The 24843-nt window shown below is 42.2% G+C and overlaps 1 long non-coding RNA gene across 2 annotated transcripts in view; it reads right to left on the reverse strand.

Annotated features, from left to right (window-relative positions):
- LOC137518128 (uncharacterized) overlaps positions 1 to 24843 on the reverse strand; it is a 210746-nt gene that overhangs the window by 166296 nt on the left and 19607 nt on the right. The window contains exon 3 of one of the 2 annotated variants that reach the window (XR_011020746.1): positions 5917 to 6135. The exons of the other annotated variant lie outside the window; for it this stretch is intronic. This is a non-coding gene — a long non-coding RNA (uncharacterized lncRNA). The remainder of the gene's footprint in view (positions 1 to 5916; positions 6136 to 24843) is intronic. 2 annotated transcript variants of the gene reach the window in all.

A 24843-nucleotide genomic window follows, 5' to 3' on the forward strand; every position in this document is an offset into this window, starting at 1 on the left:
CAATTAAAGAGGAACTCCAGTGAAAATAATGTAATAAAAAAAGGTGCTTCATTTTTACAATAATTATGTATAAATGATTTAGTCAGTCTTTGCCCACTGTAAAATCTTTCCTCTCCCCGATTTACTTTCTGACGTTTATCGCATGGTGACATTTTTACTGCTGGCAGGTCATGTCAGTGGAAGGAGATGCTGCTTGCTTTTTTGTCCGTTCGGAAATGGCTGTAAACCGCTATTTCCCACAATGCAGGGAGGTTCACAGACAGGAAACTGTCTGGACCATGGTCCTGACATCACACTGTGGGAGGGGTTTCACCACAATATTATCCATACAGACCCCCCTGATGATCCGTTTGAGAAAAGGAATAGATCTCTCATGGGAAAGGGGGTATCAGCTACTGATTGGGATGAAATTCAATCCTTGGTCACGGTTTCTCTTTAAGTACAATCCTGCAGTGCCAAAGGGAGAAGAACTATCGGCTTAGTTGTGATGACGTGACACTGTTCCTTTTTTTTGCTTGTATACCAAGACATTACTTGTATATCAAGTCATAATTTTTACCCAAATTTTTGCTTGTAATGCAAAGTGCTCTTAAACCAAATTACTCTCAATCCAAGGTAATACTGTACAATGTTTGTACAGTAGAGTCTTGGTTATCTGGCACCATTGCAAATCAGCTGATGCCAGACAAGTATGCTTTCTGGTTGCTTGAGAAGTTGGCCTTCACCACTGTTAGTAGGGCTAGCAATTTGTTCTGGTTGGTTGAGACTCAAGCAGGAAATTTCGGCGCTTGTGGCTAATTGGACACTTTGAACGTCCATAGGCGCTAATGCAAAATATCAGCTATTGGGCGCCAAAAGCAGAAATATGGCCACCTGATAAATAATGGGCAGTGGGCCGGTTATGGTTTTAAATGTATTGGTTTCAAATGAAATTTATCGTTTTTGAAATGTATCATTTTTGTTTTTGAAATCCATTGCATTTTGTATATATGTCATTTGTGGCGGAGAAAGAGGGGTTTTAGGGTTAGGTGTCGGGAAGAGAGGTTTGGGGGTTAGGCGCCAGGAAGGGGGACAGCTGGTTAGTTGAGTTCCGGATAACCGTGACTCCAACAGGGCCGTAACTAGAAATCACTGCCCCCCCCCCCCCCAATCCCCCCCAATCCCCCCCCCCCTCCTTTTTTTCTGCACAGGTTAACTGAGAACCAATGTTATTCAGTTGGCTAGAACTTACCTGAATGTGTTTTCCACATGCAGATCAAAGAAGACAGCATTGAAGCACTGCGGGCACTTTCCCTATCAAATACATTAGCTTCTGTGATAAAATGTGCATGTTGTCACATATACTGACACACATGGTGTGCAGAAAACGCATACAGAAATCTGACAGACGAGTGTGCTCTTATTACACTCATTCTGTCCATCTCTGATGGAGCAGAACTGGCTCTGCAAACTTCTCCAGTATCACTACAGTATACAGCACTTGGGGAGGGGTAGAGAGGTTGAGGGCTAGGCGCTGTACAGAAGATCATGCTGCACACTGAATAGGGACTGTCTACAAATCTCTGTCTGCAAAACTTTGTATGATTCCTTATCAGTGGCTGAGCAGATGCTGTCATTAGAACAACTGTGCAGAGAGCAGAAATATTTTTTCTCTCCGTGCCCCTAGTTGTCAGTCTCTCAGGACAGAGAAAAGAAGCTTCTCCCCCCACGGGGCCCTCCTGTGCCCCCCCCCCCCCCCCGCTGCTGCATCCCTTGCAGGGTCTATTGTTACGCCCATGGACTCTACTGTACTGTATAACGGTGGTTTGGATTTGAACTCAATCATTTTAGTAATTAGCTTTGCTACCTGCCACAGGATTTGTGGCCAGGTCTGGGGTATGATTAGTTTTCTCAGGGGTGATTTCCATGCTGGCATAGATCTTTGGCTATGCTGGTTTCAAAGACATTTCAATTAGTGGTGGGTATATTTCTTGCGGTGCATCCCATCAGCCATACAGTGATTCAGCAAACTAGCATTTGCAGAGATGCAGGTTCAGGAACACACAAATCCCGGCATGAATGTGGGTTCACTGTTTGCCCACTGAATTACACCGTAAGCTGACTCATTATGGCAGCGGCCTCCTGATCTCTAACTGGCACCCCTCTACCTCTTCCCTGTTCACTCAATCATCTCACAAGGGTACCAGGCTGATTACAGTGTTACTCTGCCAATCAGAGCTGCTCTTCTACACATTGCCCACCTAAAGGTGGCCCTACATCCGGCGACTATCGAACCATCCAATTAGATTAGTTTAATACCAAGTGCATGCCCGACCGATAAAGCGTCCAATTTGAGGATGGAAATTGGTCGCATTGTCAATCGCGCATGTTGCAAGATGTCGGGCCGAATTTGGTTGGCCGGTCATGCGGCGTTCGATTTCAGAATAGGCGATGAAATGACGGACCCCCGCCGCAGTGTATAACTGTCCCCACCCGTGTGTGCATTTATACATTACCTGTCCAGTGTCAGCCTCAAAGCAGTGTCCGTCCGTCTCACCCGGTTCTGCATAAACGCTAGCGGTGCATAGCGTCTGACACAACGCTATGCGCTGCTACGGTGTACAATCCGGCGAGATAGATGGACACCGCGTGGAGGCTGCTACAGGACAGGTAATGTATAAATGCACACACTGGGGGGAACATTTATACATTGGGTGGCAGCAGCTGGGCAGATATGGCGGGCTCAGCTGAAGAGTTCATGCTGAAATCGGCCTGCAGTATATGAGCGACTTCGACAAGAGTCAAAGTTATCTCTGATCAGATTTGATTAGAGATAAATTTGTCTCTCTGTCGAATCTGCCCATAATCGTCAGGTCTATGGCTACCTTAACCCACTCATCCAGCTCTCTCTACACTGGCATGTCCCATTTACTATATACTATACTATATATATATTAGATATACTATATATAGATTATTGAGACATTATATTTTAGCAGCTTCTGCAGAGGGCTAAGGTGTATTTCCCTTCTCAGACTCATATCACACTGAGCTGCCCGCAGCCAATCAGTGAGGAGAAGGAAAGTGGGAGGGGAGATAGCAAGCTTCCCTCCCATTGGAAATATACCAGAATAGAGACAGGGTGACTCATATAAGATTCATTACAGCAGAAACATTTATGATAATATTGGAATGCTTACAATGTTGGGTCAGGATGTAGACTAAATAATAAACACAGAGCAGTGAGTAAATGGAATTTGATTTTATGGCTGTCAATCTTGCTTTAAATTGATATACGTATTCATGTCATCATTTGTTTATAAAGGGTACAGTTTGCAATAATATTGTTCACCTGAATTTCAAATGGCAGCCATATAAAGATGTTTTGTTTATTGCTGCAAACGTGGGAAAAAAATTGTAAAAAAAAAAAGAAAGCATAGCCAAAAAAAAAAGAAACCTATCTAAATGGGAAAAAAAAGTATGCAGCACTCAGAAAATACTCATCTTAATGAAAACGCTATACATATTTGCTATAATTTGAGCATTTCTTACCATGATCACATTAAACTATAAAGGAATAATTCACAGGATCAGAATAAATAGATTATTCCCCCTGCTTTATTTTAATTTGCTTTATAATAAAGAGCCATGGGTGGTAATGTTGCTAGAGGACATGGAGCCCTTCTGACAGGGAACATAAAATTCATTTTTATGAGGATTCTAAACCTACAGGGGAGCCGTGGTGATATTCTGCTCTTTTAGAAGTTTATGACTAACTTTAATTAGGTATACAATTTATTCATGGCTTAGTGTTTTAAATGTGCGTATTCCACCTACTAACCAGCTGGGAGCCATTTTGTGCTGCTAAGAGTCGGCCATGTTGTGCTTCGATAGAATGGGCAGTAAAGTAGTGTCCAGCACACCACCGGCTGAGAAAAGGAGGGGAAGAGGGTCAAACACACTAAAGAAAAAGAACCTTGCCAAGAACACTGTTATGGCTGGATAGTGTACTGGTCAAAGTAATATAAAACGCAGCATTTCTTCTTTGTTCTAAAAGATTAGTTACAACATAAAATCTACTACCACAAAAATAAATTGTAGCAGAACAGCATTTAAACAGTTAAACACAGCACTTTGTTCTTCAGTGGAAAGCTCCTTGCTTCAGTGGAAAGCTTCTGGCCACATACAAAGTGGTTATTGATTACATTCCTTTATCAGATACATTTAGTATTCCCCCTGGAGAGGGAACAATAATTAATGCTGCCGGGGCCCGGGACTTTTGCAGGAGCTGGATGAGACGTTTTTCGGCTTTACCCTGCGCCCAAATTTCCCGGGTCTCTTATGTACATGAACACAGTGCCTCCCCAGCAAATGTTTTGATGGAGACGTCTCCCTTAGAAGTAAAGTTAAGGCCTACAAAAAGCCATATGAGACATATACATAATGTACATGATGTATTTACTGTTGTTCACAAAAAAAAACCACTTTGTTGTGTTCAGTAATTACGGATGCAGAGTAACTGAAACTAGCTTTATTTACAGGACTCAGCCACTCTCTACATTTGGCGGTACTTTTCTCCATGTCTCCCTCTCCAGCATGCATCAACAGGAACCAACAACACATAGCAGTACAGATCATCTTATAAGAAATGCAAGTAGCACAGTGCCATCTATGAACACTACACACGTCTGAAAAACTAGAAGTAAGCAGGCATATCCCCTCAAACAGCACATAGGCAGCACGCCCCCTCACTCAACATACAGGTAAAACATGAAAAATTAAAATATCTTGCAAAAGATAATTTATTTCAGTAATGCAACTTGTATGAAATAGACTCTTTACATGCAAAGCAAGATATTTCCAACCTTTATTGGTTATAATTTTGATAAATATGGCTTATAGTTTATGAAAAACCCCAGCATTAAAATCTCAGACCATTCGAATAATGTGAAAATGTTCAATATCCTAGGCACAAAATTTGTCAGACTCTAATCAGTTAAATAATCCAAAACACCTGCAAAGGGTTCCTATTTCTTATAATGGTTTCACTTTTTTAGTTAAAGGGACTCTGATCTATAAATAGATACAAAATCGGACTTACCTGGGGCTTCCTCCAACCCATCGTAGGTTGGGAGGTCCCTCTGCGTCCCTCTGGCTCCTCTCCCAGGGCCCGATCAGAAATGGCTCCTGGCGGCTCCCGGCGACACTGGGCCCGAGTGTCAGGCTCCTTCTTCCTGACAGGTGACCTCAGTCATCACCATGCCGGCCGCCACGCGTCATCACGCCGGCCGGCGTGATAGATTAAATTGCGCATGCGCAGTACTGTCACCCCAGCCGCCGTGATGATGCGCGGCAGACGGCGTGGTGATGACTGACGTCACCTATCAGGAAGAAGGAGCCCGACACTCGGGCCCAGTGTCGCCGGAAGCCGCCAGGAGCCATTTCTGATCAGGCCCTGGGAGAGGAGCCAGAGGGACGCTGAGGGACCTCCCGACCTACGATGTTGTGGGGAAAGCCCCAGGTAAGTTCCGATTTTGTATTTATTTACTGCTCGGAGTCCCTTTGAATTACTGAAATAAATGGACTTTTGCACGATATTCTAATTTTTCAAGTTTCTCCTGTAAGTAGGTAACTTATCCCCAAACAACATATTTATGCAGCGTGTCCCCTCACACAACATAATTAGGCATCATTTTCCTGAAAGAACATAAACAAAAACAAAACATAATTACACAGAGTGTCCTACCTCTCCTCATTATAGGTCATGTTGAGTGTTAGAAAAAATGTTACAAGGTTATTGGCAATGGTATCTGTCAAATATCTGTACCAGTATGCCAAATTAAAGATGAATATTGGCCCAATCCAACCAGTCCCTACTTTATAAACAGCTATGGCTGCCAATTACTCTGAAGCTCGTTGTTCGTATTTCAAACCTACTTAAGCTTCTGCACCTCCTGTGGCATCGCTAGCCGTAATACGATGGAGACTCAATTACTATAGCGAAGGAAGGTCCCCACTCTGCGCTCCTTCATCTCTGGTTCTCTGGCTCAGGGAACTCATTTCGTTTTATCTGTACAGTTACCGGCGTGGAGCGGAGTTCAACGCTGGACAGAAATCTATTTTGCTTCTTTAGCTGACACCAGCAAGTTCTCATTCCTAGCATCCGTATTAACGGGGGAGAAAAAAACGTGAAAAAAAAGAAAAACATCAATTTGAAATTGATTGTATTGTAGATGGGAAAGCGGCAAATGAATTCACCTATTTTTTAACTAAAAAGTACATAAAGGATTATATGAATAAATGCGGCTAAGTGGGACTTTAAAGGGGTGTTTATCAATGTACCATTTTGAAGACCAAGGAGTTAATTGGAGAATGCCAAAGACAGGTCATCCAATGGTAGTTAAAGAGAGACTGAAGCGAGTGAAACAGCATTTGATTATTGTAAAGCACCTTACATAGTGCTAAACCACCGCATCCCCGCGGCAAAACGAGGGGTTTATACCCCCCAAATCCCCTCTCCTTCGTCCGGGGAGTGCTTCCTGCTTGAGGCAGAGCTAATGGCTGTAGCTCTGCCTCTTAGCGCATCAATCCCCGCTGATCGCCACCTCTCCCCGCCCCTCTCAATCTGCTTTAACAGAGAGGGGCGGGGGAGAGGCGGAGATCCGTGCGGCGATTGACGCGCATGGAGGCAGAGCTGCAGCTCATAGCTCTGCTTCCATGGGCAGCAAAATCCACGACCAACAAAGTCGTGGATTTTGCAGGGGGGATTTGGAGGGGGATAAACCCCTCATTTTGCGTGGGATAGCGGCAGTTTAGCACTATCTAGAGTGCTTTACAATAATCAAATGCTGTTACACTCACTTCAGAGTCTCTTTAAAACCATAGCTTTATTAACAACCGTAACAAATTATCCAAAAACATTACACATGAGATGACAAAGACATGTTTAAAAGTACAAAAATAGTACACTTTATGCTTTGAATAAAAGAGCTTAATACATTACTCCTGGCGGTGCTGGGTCATCTTCTGGATCTCTAGTTTGCTGCAATCCCCGAAGGGCAAGGGGATTTGGACCTGCAAGCACGTCAACTTTGGTGGGAACAACCTGCATCATGGCTGTTCTCTATGTCCACAATTTTGGCAGAGTAGCTTAGATGGATCTGTGAACATGAGTGTCAGAGGAACTGTCACGAAAATCTTAAAATTTAACACACATACACATAAGAAGTACATTTCTCCCAGAGTAAAATGAACCATATATTACCTTTCTCCTAGGTTGTTGTCACTTACAGTAGGTAGTAGAAATCTGACATTACCGACAGATTTTGGGCTAGTCCATCTCTCCATAGGGGATTCTCAGTATGGCCTTTACTCTCTATAAAGACATTCCCTGAAAAAGATTTATACAAATATGCTGGCCAGCCTCCCTGCTTGCTGTACACTATTTTGGCAGTTGGACGGACTAACTGCCATTCATTAAGTGCTTTTAAAAATAAAGAAAACCCTGAGAACCCCCCTATTAGAAGATGGGCTAGTCCACAATCTGTTGGAAATGACAGATTTCTACTTGTTATTGTAGGTGACAGGAACATAGGAGAAAAGTAATTTATGGCTCATTTTACTCTGGGAGAAATGTACTTCTTATTTGTATGTGTTTTACACTATAAGATTTTCACGACAGTTCCTCTTTAACCACTTCACCCCAAAGGCGTTTTTACCCTAAGGGACAAGAGCAATTTTCACCTTTCAGTGCTCATCCCTTTCATTTGCCAATAGCTTAATCACTACTAATCACAATGAAATGATCTATATCTTGTTTTTTTCACCACCAATTGGGCATTTGGGGTTGATATTTGTATTCAATAATTACTTCATTTTCTATGCATTTTAAAGGGAAAAACAAGGAAAAAATGAAAAAATACACAATTTCTCCACTTTCATTACTTATAGTTTTAATATCAACATTGCTACTGTACATTAACCCCACACATTTTATCTGCCTATTTGTTCTGGTTAGCACAAAATGTCCCTAGTACAAAGTATGGTGACAATATAGTACTTGGAAATAAAGGTGTATTTTTTCTTTGGTGGGGTTTTTTTTTCACTATTTTCACGTGCACAGGAATGCACGTGCACGCGCAGGAGCGCGCACGCGCACATCGGCAGCAGCACTGTCTGACTTATAAAAACGTCCTGGAGCCATTAAGAGGCTCTAGCAGGACATTTTTATAAGTCAGGTTGTCATTAAGTGGTTAAAGCCACACTTAACCGTATTTAATCATATAAATGTACATCGGGATGTGGAGATAACCTATAAACTACTTATTTCTATACCAATTTAAAATCTTGTTCCCTCTTAATAAGGGAGCATTCATATTATAAAAAAGGGGTTCTTTAAGGCCGATGTTGATTCAGTACATAAAGGTTTAATTACTTGTGAGGAAACTGTTAGTCGTTGCGACGTTGGCATACTAAAGGATCATGTAATATAGAATATTTGCTCCCAAAGCTGCAGGGAGGGGGGGAGGGGGGACGGCGCTCCTCCGATCTCACGCTGAGAGTCGGTGACATGCAATATCGGCATGTCATCCTCGGTAATTGTAAGTGTAATTAAGGGACGTTCCGTAAATACATTTTCAGCCGCTAATAAATGCAGAAGATGTCAACTTAGCATTCACGGGTTGGTCGGAATAATTTGCCGTTCCTGGATATTCCGCATCAGTCCTAATCGGGCAGGGGATAATTTCCTGCGGGTTAATGTCTTGCTTTCATTAATTTCCTCTTAGATAAACACCTGATGTTCATCTGCGGCTGTCACTCCTGACGGGCGGGGCGGCTTTTGAGCAATGTTTTAGTGAAGTTTAAGAAGAGGAGAAGTTATGACAAATATACTAAACAAACCCAAATGTCCTCCTTCACTAGTAAAGCCTTGTTCACATTATAAATCACCAGCGCTATCACAAGCGCTGAGCGATTTATAGAGCGCTTCTCAAAGTACTTTTCCCTGCGCTTTGCGCTTAGAAAAGCACTTTTGTAAGCGCTTTTCTAAGCGTTTTTGCTGAGCGATTGAGATTTTCACTTCCTGACGTTAGTCAGGAAGTGAACTTTGTGAGCCGGAAATTAATACATACAATGTCTTTATTCAAAAAAGCACTGAAAAAAAAACTGCTATACAAATCGCTTTTTCAAGCGCTTTGCGATTTCCCTACACCTTCCATCGACCCAAAGCACTCAGAAAATGGTACATGTAGCATGTTTGCGATTTCAAGAAAATCAAAACGCTTACATGTAAAAACTGTGTAGGAAATCGTTGCACAAGCGATTTTAGGGCGATTTACAAAATCACCAGTGCTTAAAAAAATCTGCAAATGCTCATATTGTGAACAAACCCTAAAAGCAGGTACACAATGCAACAGAATGGAAAAGTCGCTCAGCACGTCGTACGACTAGAGATCATAGTTTGCTAATTACGATTACACATCATTTTTCTCAATTATGCACATGTGTAATTACGATTCAGAAATTCAATTGATTTTATGTAATCCATTTGTAATTTTGTGTAATTTTTACGCTGACTTTAGTGGTCAAAAGCAAAGTCCCCATATAGGCTGTCATCAGTCACCTACATTGCTACATAGGTTAAAGGATACGTCCCGGCTAAATAGAAAAATAAAAATCCACTTACCTGGGGCTTCCTCCAGCCCTCGCCCTCGCCGCAGCACATCCTGTGGCTCCCGGTCTCCTCCACTGCAAAAGCCGACCTCGCCAGGTCGGCTTCTGAGTCGGCTTCTTCTGCACGCCAACGTGTGGCTCAAGTGATCGCGCTGACTGTCCACGTTTTGATTTCAGTGATTTTTAGATATTAAAAAAAGAGAATCCTGTTACTAGCATTTGCCATCTAAGTTAAGTCTGACTGAAGCCAATTCTGATGTCATTTCCTCCCTTACTATTTTTTTGTTCTTCTAGAATTTCTGTCATAGCTGCTTGCTCTGTAAACGCAAGAGAGCACAGCATAGAGATTGTATTTCAGCTAACACTGAACTGCCCTCAGCCAATCAGTGAGGAGCAGGGCCAGGCCGAGGCATAGGCTGGAGAGGCTCCAGCCTCAGGGCGCAGTGTAGGAGGGGGCGCACAATTCATTCAGCTGGCATCTCTAATTGTGTTTGAAGCAGAAAGAAATAAGAAAAGGAGATACATGGAAGTGACTACAAGCCAGATAACTAGAGATTAAGGTGTTGGGGGCCCTGGGGTGCCTCTTAGTCTAATAGCAATCAGTGTGTGACGGCTGGGGTGGAGGGATGGAGGGGCGCACTTTGGTGTCTCAGCCTTGGGTGCTGGAGGACCTTGTCCCTGCTCTGGGGGAGAGGACAAGCTTCCCTCTCTCCGTCTCCTCTGCAATTCTGAGAATAGAGGCAGTGTGGCTGAGATAAGATTTATTACAGCAGAAACATTTCTGATTATATTGGAGTGCAGGGTAAGCTTCCGGGCTGCATAATAAACACATCGCAGTGGGGAAAAGGAATCTGGTTTTGTACCTGACAATCCCTCTTTAAAGCCAACACATGTATGTTTGCTCAGCACTAAAAAAAAACAACATAACATTGTTAGAAGGCATAACATGGCTCTGGCAGGGAAAAACATGCAAAGTCTCCTCATAAATAATGCACAGCGACTCCAGTGACTGGAACCCGCCGTTCTGCGGAGCAAGGCGGGGAAACGCTACACAGCATACAGACAAGCAAACATGGGGCTGACATGAGATACCAGCGTGATCGGAGCGGCCCGCACCTGTAATGAGGCCGGCGGAAGCTGCGCAGTTCAGCGGAGAAGCAGAATGTATGGATTTAATTAAGAAATTCTAATTCCCCGCAGCAAAGTCTAAATGAGAGGTTTCCGCGGCGATGGCTCCAGTAATGATAAAAGGGACGCGGAGCACATTACAAAATAACAAATGTTTGTATTGATTTGTGTAATAGCTTCCCCCATTTTCCAGAAAAGTCTGTTTGTGTGATTCACTCTTTTAAAGGGTGACTCCGCTTCTGTTAAGAATTTATCTACATGGCAAATATTCTGAAACAAGCTATGTTATCACTTCACGTTATTAAAACTTAAAGAGGAACTGTAACCAAGGATTGAACTTCATCCCAATCAGGAGCTGATACCCCCTTCTCCATGAGAAATCTTTACCTTTTCTGTAATAGATTATCAAGGAGGGTCTGTACGGCTGATGTTTTAGTGAAACCCCTCCCACAGTGTGATGTCATGACCATGGTTCTGACAGTTTGCTGTCTGTGAACCTCATTGCATTGTGGGAAATAACAGCTTTTTCCAACTGCCAAGCAAGCTATATCTCCCTCTGTGCATAGAACTTTCAGTAGCCAAACATTCCGTACAGATCACCTGGCAGAACGAAAGATGTCACCACCAGTAATACATTTCAGAATGTAAAACAGGAGAGAGAGGAAAGATTTTACAATGGGCAAACACTGACTACATAACCTGTACATTTATATTGTAAAAAAATAAGGTATTTTATTCACTACTAGCTGATTGCCCGGTGTTGCCCGGGTATGTATTTGGCTGGTACAACAAACGTTACAAATAAAACCCAACAGTATAGTTCCACCCCTACATCAGATACCAAATACACAAACAAGCAAAATGGGGCTTTAAGTGAACAAATAGTAGTCTTTTAATTCTTCATATCTAAAAAGTCTTCACAGTTGCGGACACACAGGTAAACACAGTTTCCAGAACTCCAAATCACAACCAAAACGACTGCCTGACACGTGTTTCACGATCAGAGATCGCTTCTTCAGAGGCATACAGTATACATGTACATCACATATGGATCCTCGTATAAACCAAAGACCGCAACTGTGAAGACTTTTTAGATATGAAGAATTAAAAGACTACTATTTGTTCACTTAAAGCCCCATTTTGCTTGTTTGTGTATTTGGTATGTATTTGGCTGGTGTTGGCTCCACCCGCTTTTTCTAGCCCTAAAACACAATTACTCAATGACCAAGTTTGTTAGCTTTGAGGTCTCTGGCATCAATAATTTGCATTACAATGGAAAAAATCCCATTGGCTGTTTGTGGCTCCACCCCCTTTTCTGAATTTGAACCCCAGTCACCCAATGACCAACTGTACCAGGTTTGAGGCCTGTGCCATTAACAGCGCAAGAATGGCTGCAATTAAATATTCCCCCTTGAAAAGCAATAGGTGAAGTTTGATTCACTTTAGTAGGCTCCACTCACTTTTCTGAATATTAATCCCAGTCACCTAGTGACCAACTGTGCAAAGCTTAAAGGGGAACTGAAGAGAGAGGTATATGGAGGCTGTCATGTGTATTTCTTTTTAATCAATACCAGTTGCCTGGCAGCCCTGCTGGTCTATTTCTCTGCAGTAGTATCTGATTAAAACCAGAAACAAGCATGCAGCTAGTCTTGTCAGATCAGACTTATAAGTCTAAACCACTGAAACACCTGATCTGCTGCATGCTTGTTCAGGGGCTATGGCTAATAGTATTAGAGGCAGAGGATCAGCAGGGCTGCCAGGCAACTGGTATTGTCTAAAAGGAAATAAACATAACAGCCTCCATATACCTCTCTTTTCAGTTCCCCTTTAAGAACCCTACCATTAACAGTATAAGAATGGCTGCAGTTTACATTTTCCCAGTGAAATTTATATTTGTCTCCACCCACTGGTGACCCGGCGTTGCCCATGTATGTATTTGACTGGTGTTGGCTCCGCCCACTTTTTCTAACCCTAACGCAGAAACTCTCAATGACCAAGTTTGTGAGCTTTGGGGTCTTTGGCATCAATAATTTGTATATTCCCATAAAAATTAAACAAATCAGATTGGCTGTTTGTGGCTTTGCCCCTCTACAGCATTTGAACCCCAGTCATGACCAACTGTAGCAGGTTTGAGGCATCTGCTATTACCAGTGTAAAAATGGCAGCAATTTAAATATTCCCCTTGAAAATCAACAGGTGAATTCTGAATGGCTATTATAGGCTCCACCCAATTTCCTAAATATTAATCTCAGTCACCCAGTGACCATCTGGGCAAAGTTTGAGATCCCTGCCATTAACAATGAAGAAGGGCTGCAGTTTACATTTTGCCAGGTAATGACCCTGCCATTAATGGTATAAGAATGGCTGCAGTTTATATTTTCCCAGTGAAATTTGTTTTTGGCACCGACACTTTTTGTAACTTGGACACACAATCACTAAATAACCATGTTTGTGAGCTTTGGGGTCCTTGGCATCAATAATTTGTATTTTGCCAGTGAAATGAAACAAACCTGATTGGCTGTGTGTGGCTCTGTCCCCTTTTCTGAATTTGAACCCCAGTGACTCAATGACCAACTGTATCAGGTTTGAGGCTTGTGCCATTAACAGTGCAAAAATGGCAGCAATTTTATTATTCCCCTTGAAAATCAACAGGCGAATATTAATCCCAGTCACCCAGTAACCAGCTGTGCAAAGTTTGAGAACCCTGCCATTAACAGTGAAGAAGGGCTGCAGTTTACATTTTCTCAGAAAAATCTGTTTTTGACTCCAACCAGTTTTTGTAACCTTGACACACAGTCACTACTCAATGACCAAGTTTGTGAGCTTTCAGGTTCCTGGCATCAAAATTGTGCTAATGGAAGCAGTTTATGCAGCAAAGAAATCTGGCTGTTTGTGGCTCCACCCCTTTAGTGAATTTGAACCCCAGTCACTTAATGACCGACTGTAGCAAGTTTGAGGCATCTGCCATTAACAGTGTAAGAATGGCAGTAGTTTAAAGATTCCCCTTGAAAATCAATAGGTGAATTTTGATTGGCTGTTTTAGGCCCCACCCACTTTCCTGAATATTAATCCCAGTCACCGAGTGACCAAGTGTGCCAAGTTTGAGAACCCTGCGATTAACAGTGTAAATATTGGCTGCAGTTTACATTTTCCCATTTAAAATGAATGGCTGAAATTTGATTAGCTGTTTTATGCTCCGCCCACTTTTCCTGGATTTGTAACCTCGGTCCCCAAGTGACCAACTGTGCCAAGTGTGGGGACTTTGGCTTTAATGCGATAATGACAGCCTTTTACATTTTTTCCATTGACATGAATAGCAGGAATCTGATTTGCTGTTTGTAGCTCCGCCCAGGTGTGCAGGGGGGACGCGAGACCCCCAGAACATATCATCCCAGATATTAAGGGATGTGTGTACCAAGTTTCGTTCAAATCGGTCAAGTCGTTTTCGAGTGATCGCGGCGCACGCACGCACGCACGCACACACACGCGATTTTATATATATAGATATTATTTTCAATTTTGTCTGCAGCTGCTGTAAAGTACTACCTCCATGCCATGTACTGATGCCATGCACTGAGATGTCATGCACTGAGATGTAGTTGTCCAAAGCCTGACAGATGTGTCAGATTTTCACTACCTACTGTAAGTACCTACTACCTACTGTAAGTGATGGCGACATAGGGAAAAAGTAATTTACAGTGCATTTTACTTTATGTAGAATTCCACATTTACATGTATGTCATTAAAATTGTTCAATGTTTCGTAATACTGATCCTTTAATATTAATCATTGGTTTTGGCTGATTTGTCAAGGTGATGATTATCTGGAAGGCAAGCCAGTATCTACAATCTCTTACAAACTGATTTAATATATTTGTCCATGGCTCCCAAACTGTCACTTGTTAAGAGGGATTGTCCCTCTTTGGAAATCTAATACATCTGTCTTTTCTTCTTCATTTGCTTTCAGGACTTGTGTACAGATATCTGTAAATACCGTATTTTCTGGCAAAATATTTTCTCCAAAGAATGGAGAGAAAAAGTCCCCGAGTCTTATATGCTGAGTACAGAGAGTCCCCGACTTATAAATGTCTGCTGATACGAACCACCGACCTGCTGCAATGTCAGGGACTCCCAGCATTGTCCCCCCGTGTGTCTCCCACTCCCCCCAGTGCAGCTCACCTCATCAATGGATCCAGCATCGATCAAAGACGTCTCCCACAGTGCTGGCTTCTGATGATCGTGTCATCAGCAGAAGCCGGCACTAGAGGCGCAGCGAAGGAGAAGAGAGGTCTGTGATCAGAAAGGAGAGGTCTGTGATTGCCATTGGAGCCATTTATGAGGTGAGCTAAGCTGCAGCTTCTCATACTTATACACGGGAACAGAGGAGGCCAAACTGTGGACAGAAGGGGACAGACTGGGGAAAGAAGAATAGAGATGGCCCAAATAGTTAGTCGGTGAGCAGTATTCTGTGAACATTGGCTGTTCGCATTCACAGCGAACATTTGGCGTGTTGGATTAACCTCCTATACATCATCATTGAGCTAAACTTTGATCGCTTACCTCACAGTCAGCAGACGCATGGCAGCCACTAATCAGCTAGATTTCTCTTCCTGGACCCCCCACCCCCCATCAAAAAGCAGTTGCTGTGGTCATATTGGATTAACTCTCTGCTGGCTGCTGACTGTTAGTGAGAGCAGGGTCAGAGTGGCTGCAGATAGGTAGGGGAAGCATTAGCTAGGCCTGTGTCCTTGTTCCTCACTACCTGTGAAAGCAAACAGCCCTTTTGAGGGCTAGCACATCAGTCTCCTGTGTTTTTTTTGTGTGTGACACCCCACAGCCCACTGACACCCAGAGCTGTGTGCACATTACTGCTGTGCTGTTGCCTCATTAAGTTGCAGGCACAGAACCACTCCAATGCATTATTGTTTCACTGTATTCTGATAGTACTATTGCATCTCTCTGTGTGAGACCCTCCACAGCCCACTGACACCCATAGCTGTGCATAATGTGATTTCTGCCCTTTAGGGATTAAAACCCGACTTTGAGTCAACTCCGTAATTTTTGGTTAGACTTTTGGCATGGATCCCCCTCTGGCACGCTCCTGTCCAGGTGTTAGACAAGTTTTCCATCACTTTTGTGGCTAGAAACAGTCTGTAGGTTTTAAAATTTGTCTGCCCATTGAAGTCTATGGCGGTTCCCCAGATGTGCCTGTTCGCGAACAGGTTTTGGAAGTTCGCGTTCACCGTTCGCGAACGTAAAATTCTGTTGACGACATCTCTACAGAAGGGGAAACACTGCGGACAGAAGTGGGGACATGGGGGATAGAGGGGTACGGTATATGAATTGTTGTATTGCAAACTGTATTTAACTGACTCTAAACTTCAAAATCTTGATTTTGATTCTTTTTTTCTTTTTAAACGTTAAAATGAAGGAGAACTATTGATGTTAGAAAGGACCAGTATGGTTTGAATGATAAAACTATGGCCTATATGAAATTAACTTTTTCTCTGTGTACAAAGTTTTACACTTACATACATTTTCCTCCCAGTGTCTCAAAGCAATGCATTATTAGTGATGATACTCAGATTTGCAAACACCTTCTGTTTCAAGGAGTCAGGCGTGTTCTCTGAGCGTATCAATAACTCTTCCAAGACAAAACCGGAACCGACTTCACGTCCTGTGTCTTCAACCCTCTTTGCACAAATTACCAATAAATAAAGCATCAATAGGAATTATGTTTTTTCTTGGCGTATCTGTTTTGCATATGAAAAGGTTAATCAGATCAGAAAAACATGAATTGAAAATGAGCAGAGAAATATTTAAATGATTTAGACTGCACCGAAAAAAAAGCTCCTAAAATGTAAACTATACAAACGGATTAATTACTTTCCATTTAAAATGTGAATACTAATTTATTTTTAAAAGTACACATGGCATGCCTCCAGTGATGTTTGATCTTTGCTTCAAAAGAATTTCTGATGAAAGACTTTGGAAATTTAGATTGTAATTTATATAACAAATTCAAATATGCGTTGTTTATCTAATTTCTTTTTTTTTTCTTAAAGAGAATCTCAATTGTAAACAAATACTCCTATCTCATTTTGTCCTTTCTGCTTTCTACGCTCAACTCTAAAAGTGGCGGGATAAAACTCTGACATAACATTTAATAAAAATCTATTTTTCTACTTTTTATTACCCATACAGTTATCATATTTGCTTTTGTACACAAGTACTATTGTCTGTTTACAAATTACAAGTTCACCAAGTACAGTGTTAAAGATGCAAGACGCAAATTCTTCTCTAGTCACAGGCCCAACCCCCATTAATAAATGTTTTGCCACATACTTTCATGACCTTTATACCCCGAGGTCCCTCTTCTCCCGCGAGGAGGCCGAGATCTTTCTATCAGAAATTGCCCTACCCCGGCTTGCCCCTGATCAAGTTGAATTACTTGATGCTCCCATTACTCTAGATGAACTTGAGTCTGCCATTCACTCTCTCCCTAACAAGAAAGCGCCAGGAGTAGATGGTATCCCCAGTGAAGTCCTAAAAAGATTTTCTGAAATGATTGCAGCCCCTCTCCTACAAACATTTTAATTTGCATTTGAGCAGGGCTCCCTCCCTGTATCCATGCGAACAGCCCTCATAGTTCTTATTCCCAAACCTGGAAAGGATCCACTACCATGCAACTCATATCGCCCAATCTCTCCACTTCCAACTGATGTTAAGGTCCTCGCAAAAATATTAGCTTTGCCTTTAAGGTTAAACAAAGTAATCTTATTCCTTATCCACAGAGACCAGACGGGCTTTATGCCAGGCAAAAAAACCTCAATTAACATAAGGCGACTATTCGCCAATATACAAGCCAACCATCTCAATTGTGGTAACAGAGTGGTGGTCTCCCTTGATGCCGTTAAGGCTTTCGATGCTATTGAATGGCCCTTCCTACTTGCCACCCTTTCCAGGTTTGGGTTTGGAGACAACTTCATTCACTGGGTACAAATTCTCTATACAGATCCCAGGGCTCAAATTTGCACTAACTCTAACATCTCAGACCTCTTCCCAATAGGTAGAGGTACCAGACAAGGCTGCCCTCTTTCCCCTTTACTTTATGCACTCTCAGCTGAACCACTTGCCTGTAAAATTAGAGCTGACCCCCGGATTATTGGCCTTAAAATTGGCACTATTGAGGAAAAAATCAGCCAATACGCTGACGACACCCTCCTCTATCTGGCAGACCCCCACGCCTCCCTTAACGCTGTATTCGACTTAATCAATGAAATGGATGAATACCCTGGTTTATCAATAAACTGGAGCAAATTCGCTATCCTCTCTTTGGGCGGTCTGGAGATCTCGGCCTCCTCGCTACCATGTCCCCTCCAAGTCGTTAAATCCTTTAAGTATCTGGGCGTTGTGGTCCAAACTTCAGCATCTAGTTATTATGAAGACAATGTAGCCGACCTACTCCCACTCACTCAACAGAAATTGTCTGCCTGGATAAAACTACCACTCTCTGTTATGGGTCGAGTAAACCTGGTTAAAATGGTCCTAATGCCCAAAATCCTCTACATTCTACACAATTCACCTGTGCATATCCCCATGGGTTTTTAAATAAACTTAGATCCTTTATATTATCCATTATATGGAACAAATCACGAGCCACACTTAAATATGCCGTGTTACAATGCCCTACCTCTTTGGGAGGAGTAGCGCTGTCATCCCCTTTCTTATACTATATAGCTTTCCAACTAGAACAGCTAGCTCACTGGTTTGTAACCGATTCTTTGCAACCTCCAGACCTGTTGGGCTTCTCCTCCACTGAACCTGCAAACAACCTTCCAGTTGCATTACTAAAAGGTACCCTCATCTCTCATACGCACCCTAACACTATCCTAACGCAAGCCTACAAAGTTTGGCGGACAGCGATAAGGGTAATGTCCCATTCCACATGGGAATACTTTACACCCTTATGGCATAACCCCAAACTCCCTGAGCAACTCAAACTTTGCAACACTTCCTGCTGGGCTGACTCTGGAATCCACTACCTGGGCCAAATCATTACAAAGTCATCTCTGCACTCCTACGCAGACCTTCAAACCCGATATTCACTACCCCCACAATTTCAATTCATGTATTTGCAACTTCAACGCGCTCTGCGCTACCAATTTCCCAGTGGCCTCCCCTCTATTGAAACTTCAATCCTTATGGAGTTTCTTAAAGATGGCCCACTCCCACACCATATAGGCACCCTATACAACATACTAAATGAACATATAGCTGGCCCAATTGTGGAAAAATCCAAAGATAAATGGCTGCAATTAAACTTTCAAATTGATGCAGAGGAGTGGGAGGATTGCCTGCTCGCTACCCGTCTTGTATCTCCCTGTATCAGGGACCGCTTAACCCAGATATACAGTACATAATCCACCAAAGCTCACCCCCAAACATATTTCTAAATACTCCTCGCACATTGGCTAATATATGTCCTAAATGTTCACTAGTTAATCCCTCATTTTTACATTTGCTCTGGCTTTGCCATCCAATTGCCGACTTGTGGAGACAGGTAGTTGGCTTCCTACACGACACCATGGGGTCCCCAGCTACGCTTGATGCCAAATGTTGTATTCTAAATATATACGACAAAGATGTGAATAAATTTGACAAGTATTTTCTTATAGAAACTATGTTCATGCTTAAAATGTGTATAGCATTTAGATGGCTGTCCCCTATACACCCTACATTCCTTGACTGGGAAACCAAAGTCAGGAATTATCTTCCTCTTAAGAAGTTGGTATATCAGCAAAGGGGATGCCAATCTAAATTTAAAGGAATACTATCGATTGAAACGACTTTTTTTTTTATACTCTATATTAGTGTACACATTACCACTAGTGCTAGGGGCACTTTATTTATTCACCCAGGTCTCTCTCTCGCTATCCCTGCTTAAAAATTCATTTCTCACACAGCTCATAGTAGTTTGGGTCACCCTGAGCTGCTTGGTTACTCTGTCACACAGCTCACAAATATATTTCACTGTGTCACTCACTGCATGCAGCAGACATGAGGAGAAATAGGCTGATCTGAGGTGGTAACAGGTAACTAAATGAGCTGGAATATTGCTGGAATATAACTAGCTATACCAGGAGTCTGTGTTTACACTCAGACTGGCTGCCTGCTTGAGGTGATTCACTCCAGGCTGCATCTACTTTACAAGCTGCTGAGAGGGGCAAACCACTGTCTACAATTAGCATTATTAGTATCTTTATCAGTAAAGAGAAGCAAAGATAATAAACACACATTGCTAGAATCTTTAACCCCTTACCACCATATTAACAAGATTCTTTCAGCAAGGTGATAATTAAACTATAAACTGAGGAGTTGATAGCAACTCCCCTGTGCAGGGATATGGTCTAGCCCTTTGGGAGCTCAGTATTAGATACATTTTGCACCCAACACTGACTCCAAAACTGACGGAGGATTTTACAGCTGAGAGGAACAGCTGTGTGAGGAATCAAATTGCCCCTAGTACTTGCCCTAATGTGTGCTACAACATACAGCATTTAAAAATAAATGCATACATCGATAGTATTCCTTTAACAAAATTTGGGACAGATGGCTGGACAAAGCTAATTGATACACCCCATGGGTAACTAACGCAGTTAACTGACCTATGCTCTCTAACACTCACTCTCCCACTCAACTGCCCTCTCGCTACTACTCTTGATCTCTTGCTTTCTCTTCCCCAACCACCTGGCGTTCTGATCCCTATACAACCAGATGTCCTCTGTTCCTGCTCTACTCTTTTTCCTCCTACTTCCATATACCTCTACCAGTACGTTTACTCTCCAAGGGTATTCCTTCCCATTTGCTACTTTTTTATGTAAACTGTACCACACTGATCACATTTATTTCCTCTACTTACAAGCTCTATAAAGTGTTCAAGAACCTTGTATTTTCATGTACTTGCATACATTGTAATGATTATTTTATATTCAATAAACCTTTTGGTCAATTAAAAAAAAAAAAAACAAGTTCACCAACTACAGTTTATCTGCTCTGAAAGCTGCCATTGCATTTTATTGCATAGCTGCTGTATTTATATATTAAAATCTATCTAGTGATCACTTTCTCAGCTCTTTCTGCTTCTCAGAACAACTCAGTTTTGGTGGTTTGCTAATGTTTACTAAATGTATCTGTCAAAGGAATGTAAACAAAAGATAGTGTGATCACCTCTTCAGATGCGGGCAAAAGCTGCCCATTGAAGCAAGTACTGTGTTTAACTGTTTGAATGCGGTTCTGCTATAATTTTTTGTGGTAGTGGAGTTTATGTTGCAAATAATCGTTTAAAGCAAAGAGGAAATGCTAAGTTTCATACCACTTTAAACTAAAGGTTAATACCCATGCTGGTAGGAACTTGGCCGTGGCGGACAATTACGACCGCCAGGGGCTGAAAATCGGGCATCAGACCACTGTGTGTACATCAGCCGCATGACAATTGCTGAAGATCCAGCATTGTTCTCGCCGTTGCCCCGCCCACCAGTAGCTGCTCTACCGCACCTGCTTGTCGTCCCTCCGCCTCCCGACATAGCAACAGACATCGTCAGCTAGAGGCTGATGATGCATCTCTACAGCATCATTAGTGTCCTGTCACCCGGCACGGATCGGTACCCGATCCCTTGGGCGATAAAGATCCAGAAGACACCTGAAGGTGAGTATGTAGCTTTAGGTATGTATGGGCAAATGGTCTATCAGGACTTTAAAGCAAACCGGAAGTGGAATAAAACTTTGACATGAAATGCACAGTGGGCCAAAGCACTTACTGCAGAAGCACTTACTGGTGGTTGTTGCATTCAGGGCCCCTTCCTTTCCCCATCCTGCTTGACTTTAATATTTAAAGAGGAACTCCCGCCTAAACAAACATACTGTTATTAAGTTACATTAGTTATTTAAAGGGAGGGAAGGGAAAGAAAGCCCATAACAACAGCACCACTCAAGAATAAGCAAAAATTTATTGATACATAATTACAATACTTATTAGGACATTTGTTGAATATTCAAATAAATAAAAACACTAAAAACAGACCACATGTTTCCATAAACAGCCGCAAAACAATCCTGCCAAATGAATGGTGTATCCATACACATATATATATATATATATACACAATTGCGTGCATAGACCACTGAATCACATATGTGTGTAGGTCTAATGATAATGAATAAATAAATAAATAAATAGATGAATATACCTTTGTGGGCATCAATAAGAGCCCATCAATGGTTGAACCCGGGTTCAGTAAAGTGCAAAAGTGAAAAAGCTTGTAGTACAAAGAAAAAATCACATGAATGACATATATCATAAAGTGCAATACAATACAGGTGCAAAATGGCAAAATGGCTGCAAAAACAGTTGAACAATAATTATCTTGGAGCAGCCTATGTGAAAGTGCATGAGAGGATGTGCGCAAGGAAGATACTTAGCCCAGGGAGCAATGGAGAAAAAGACCAGGCAGTGCGGCTGAAGATGGACAGAAGGATCCCCTCAGGACATTCCCAGCAGCTCCGCGGGCGTCACCCCGCTTTGAAAGGAGGAGAGGACCTGTGAGGTGTGCAACGCCAGATCGGCGTTTAAATGCTACCGGAGGGCGGGCAACAGCCCAGCAGCTGTCGTGCGCCAGGCGGACGTGACGTCACGAAGGCGGAAGCAATGTATACAGCGCATGAGAGGAAGACCAGGAAACCAGGAAGTGAGCACCACGCTGGAGCGCATAGAGAAGAACCAATAGGTGAGTAGTCGCAGCAGAAGATAAATAAGCACTAGGCAACGCGCGCCCGCAGTAACCACCAGGGTCACCCTCAAACCCCACGGGTGAAGAGATTGAGGGAACAACAACACATGGATTAAAAGTAATTAACCTCACTACCCATGTTTTGACAGAGACTGAACTTAGGGTTTTAGGTAGAGGACTCACTTTCTCACCAACAAAGAGTCTGGACAAGTTTGAAGTACTAAAAGATGTCTACCTCTTTTGCAGAAAACTTGCATTTAAGAAATATTTTGAGGGGGGTATGGAGATTCCTCCCCCCCAAATGGAGTCTTTGGACCGGCAGGTCTTTGAGGATCTGATGGGGTTGTTACAAGAGAATCAACAAGAGACTTTGGTGAGTTGTCGTTCCTATCAGTTTAGACCAAGATCAAAGTATGTGATACCTTTTAGCTCATGTCCAGCTGTCAAATTTTTCTTTGAAACTACTTGGAAGGAAATTGAACGTTTACCCATCATCCGTAATCAGGGGCAGAATTTGAGTATAGAAGAACAAAAGGTGATTAGAGAATTATCAGACAATACCTCATTTTTAATCAAAGAGGCGGATAAGGGAGGCAACATTGTCCTATGGCCTAAGGAGATGTATTTACAGGAAGCTTACAAACTTTTGAGAAATGCTAACAATTATGTCCAACTTCCAGGAAATCCAACGGACTACTACAAGGCTCTTTTGGAGGATGTTTTAATCTTGGCTAAAAATGCAGGTACTATTACAAAGAAGGAGTATGAATTTTTATCTGTCAAACATCCTGTAATACCATCTTTTTACTTGTTACCCAAGATTCACAAGAACGCCACCTGCCCACCTGGTAGACCGATTGTAGCTGGGATTGGAAGCCTTACTGCCCCTTCCTGTGAGTTTATTGATTTCTTTCTGCAGAAACATGTGACTAGCCTGGATTCTTACTTGAGAGACAGTTCTGATCTTCTCAAAACTTTGGAGGGACTGACGGTGACTCCAGGTACTTATCTGGTGTCCTTTGACGTGGAATCCCTGTATACTAATATCTCACACCTTTGGGCTATAAAAACGATGTCATATTTTCTTGATATGGAGAGTAATCAACAGGGGGACCTGAAACAACTGTTGTTACATCTAACTGATTTTGTTCTTGCACATAATTACTTTTTGTTTAATGGTCAGTTTTTTAAACAGATCTGTGGTGTAGCTATGGGCGCAAAATGTGCCCCTTCCATAGCAAATTTATTTTTGGGTTACTGGGAGCGGGAGGTGGTCTTCAGCTCTGCTATGGAGAAGTTCCAGCCCTATATCTTAGGCTGGCACAGATTTATTGATGACATATTTATGCTATGGGGAGGATCTAAGGAGGACTGTGATAGATTCCTAGCTGTCCTAAATAACAATACCATGAATATTCATTTAACAAGACATATTTCATCTACAGATATTGAATTTCTCGACATTAAGATTAAGATCGATATGGATGGACGTTTGAGTACTGACTTATTCCGGAAGCCAACTTCAGTGAATTCCTTATTGCATTACCAAAGTGCGCATACTAAACCCTTACGAAATAATATTCCCACTGGCCAGTTTCTACGACTACGTCGTATTTGCTCTAATGATGATGATTTTCTTGTGCAGGCACGGGGACTGTCTACTCGTTTTAGAGAAAGGGGTTACCCTAAGCGGGTCATCTCACAAGCATACCAAAGAGCAAAAACTGCTGACAGATTGGAACTCCTCCACCAAGCTCCTAGACCCTCCAAACAACTGGTAAGATTTAGCACTGTTTACAACAATCAATGGAAACAGTTGTATGGCATTTTGAATAAGTCATGGCCTGCTCTTCTTTCTGATCCGGTACTTGCTAAATGTATCACCCCAAATGCATCTATTACAGCAAATAAATGTCCAAACCTTAAGGATAAATTGTGCTCAAGTTACTTTTCTGGAGAAAGAAAGAAATGCAGAGGTCCACTTAAAGGTAGCTATCCATGTGGAGATTGCAACATATGTAGCCATATGCGACCAAAACAAGATATTTGTAATACAAGTGGCACTAAGTGCTATAAAATATCGGGTTATATTAATTGTAGAAGTAAGGGAGTCATCTATGCTCTAATGTGCCCATGTGGGAAGATCTATGTTGGACAAACAAAAAATATGCTCAAAACAAGGGTCCAACAACACTTATCTAAGATTAGACTGGCCAAAAGAGATCAAGAAAACAACCAAGTACTGACGTCAGTGGCTTCCCATTTTCTAACAGAGC

Source organism: Hyperolius riggenbachi, chromosome 5 (genome assembly GCF_040937935.1).
Source record: "Hyperolius riggenbachi isolate aHypRig1 chromosome 5, aHypRig1.pri, whole genome shotgun sequence".
In the NCBI taxonomy this organism is placed as follows: Eukaryota; Metazoa; Chordata; class Amphibia; order Anura; family Hyperoliidae; genus Hyperolius; species Hyperolius riggenbachi.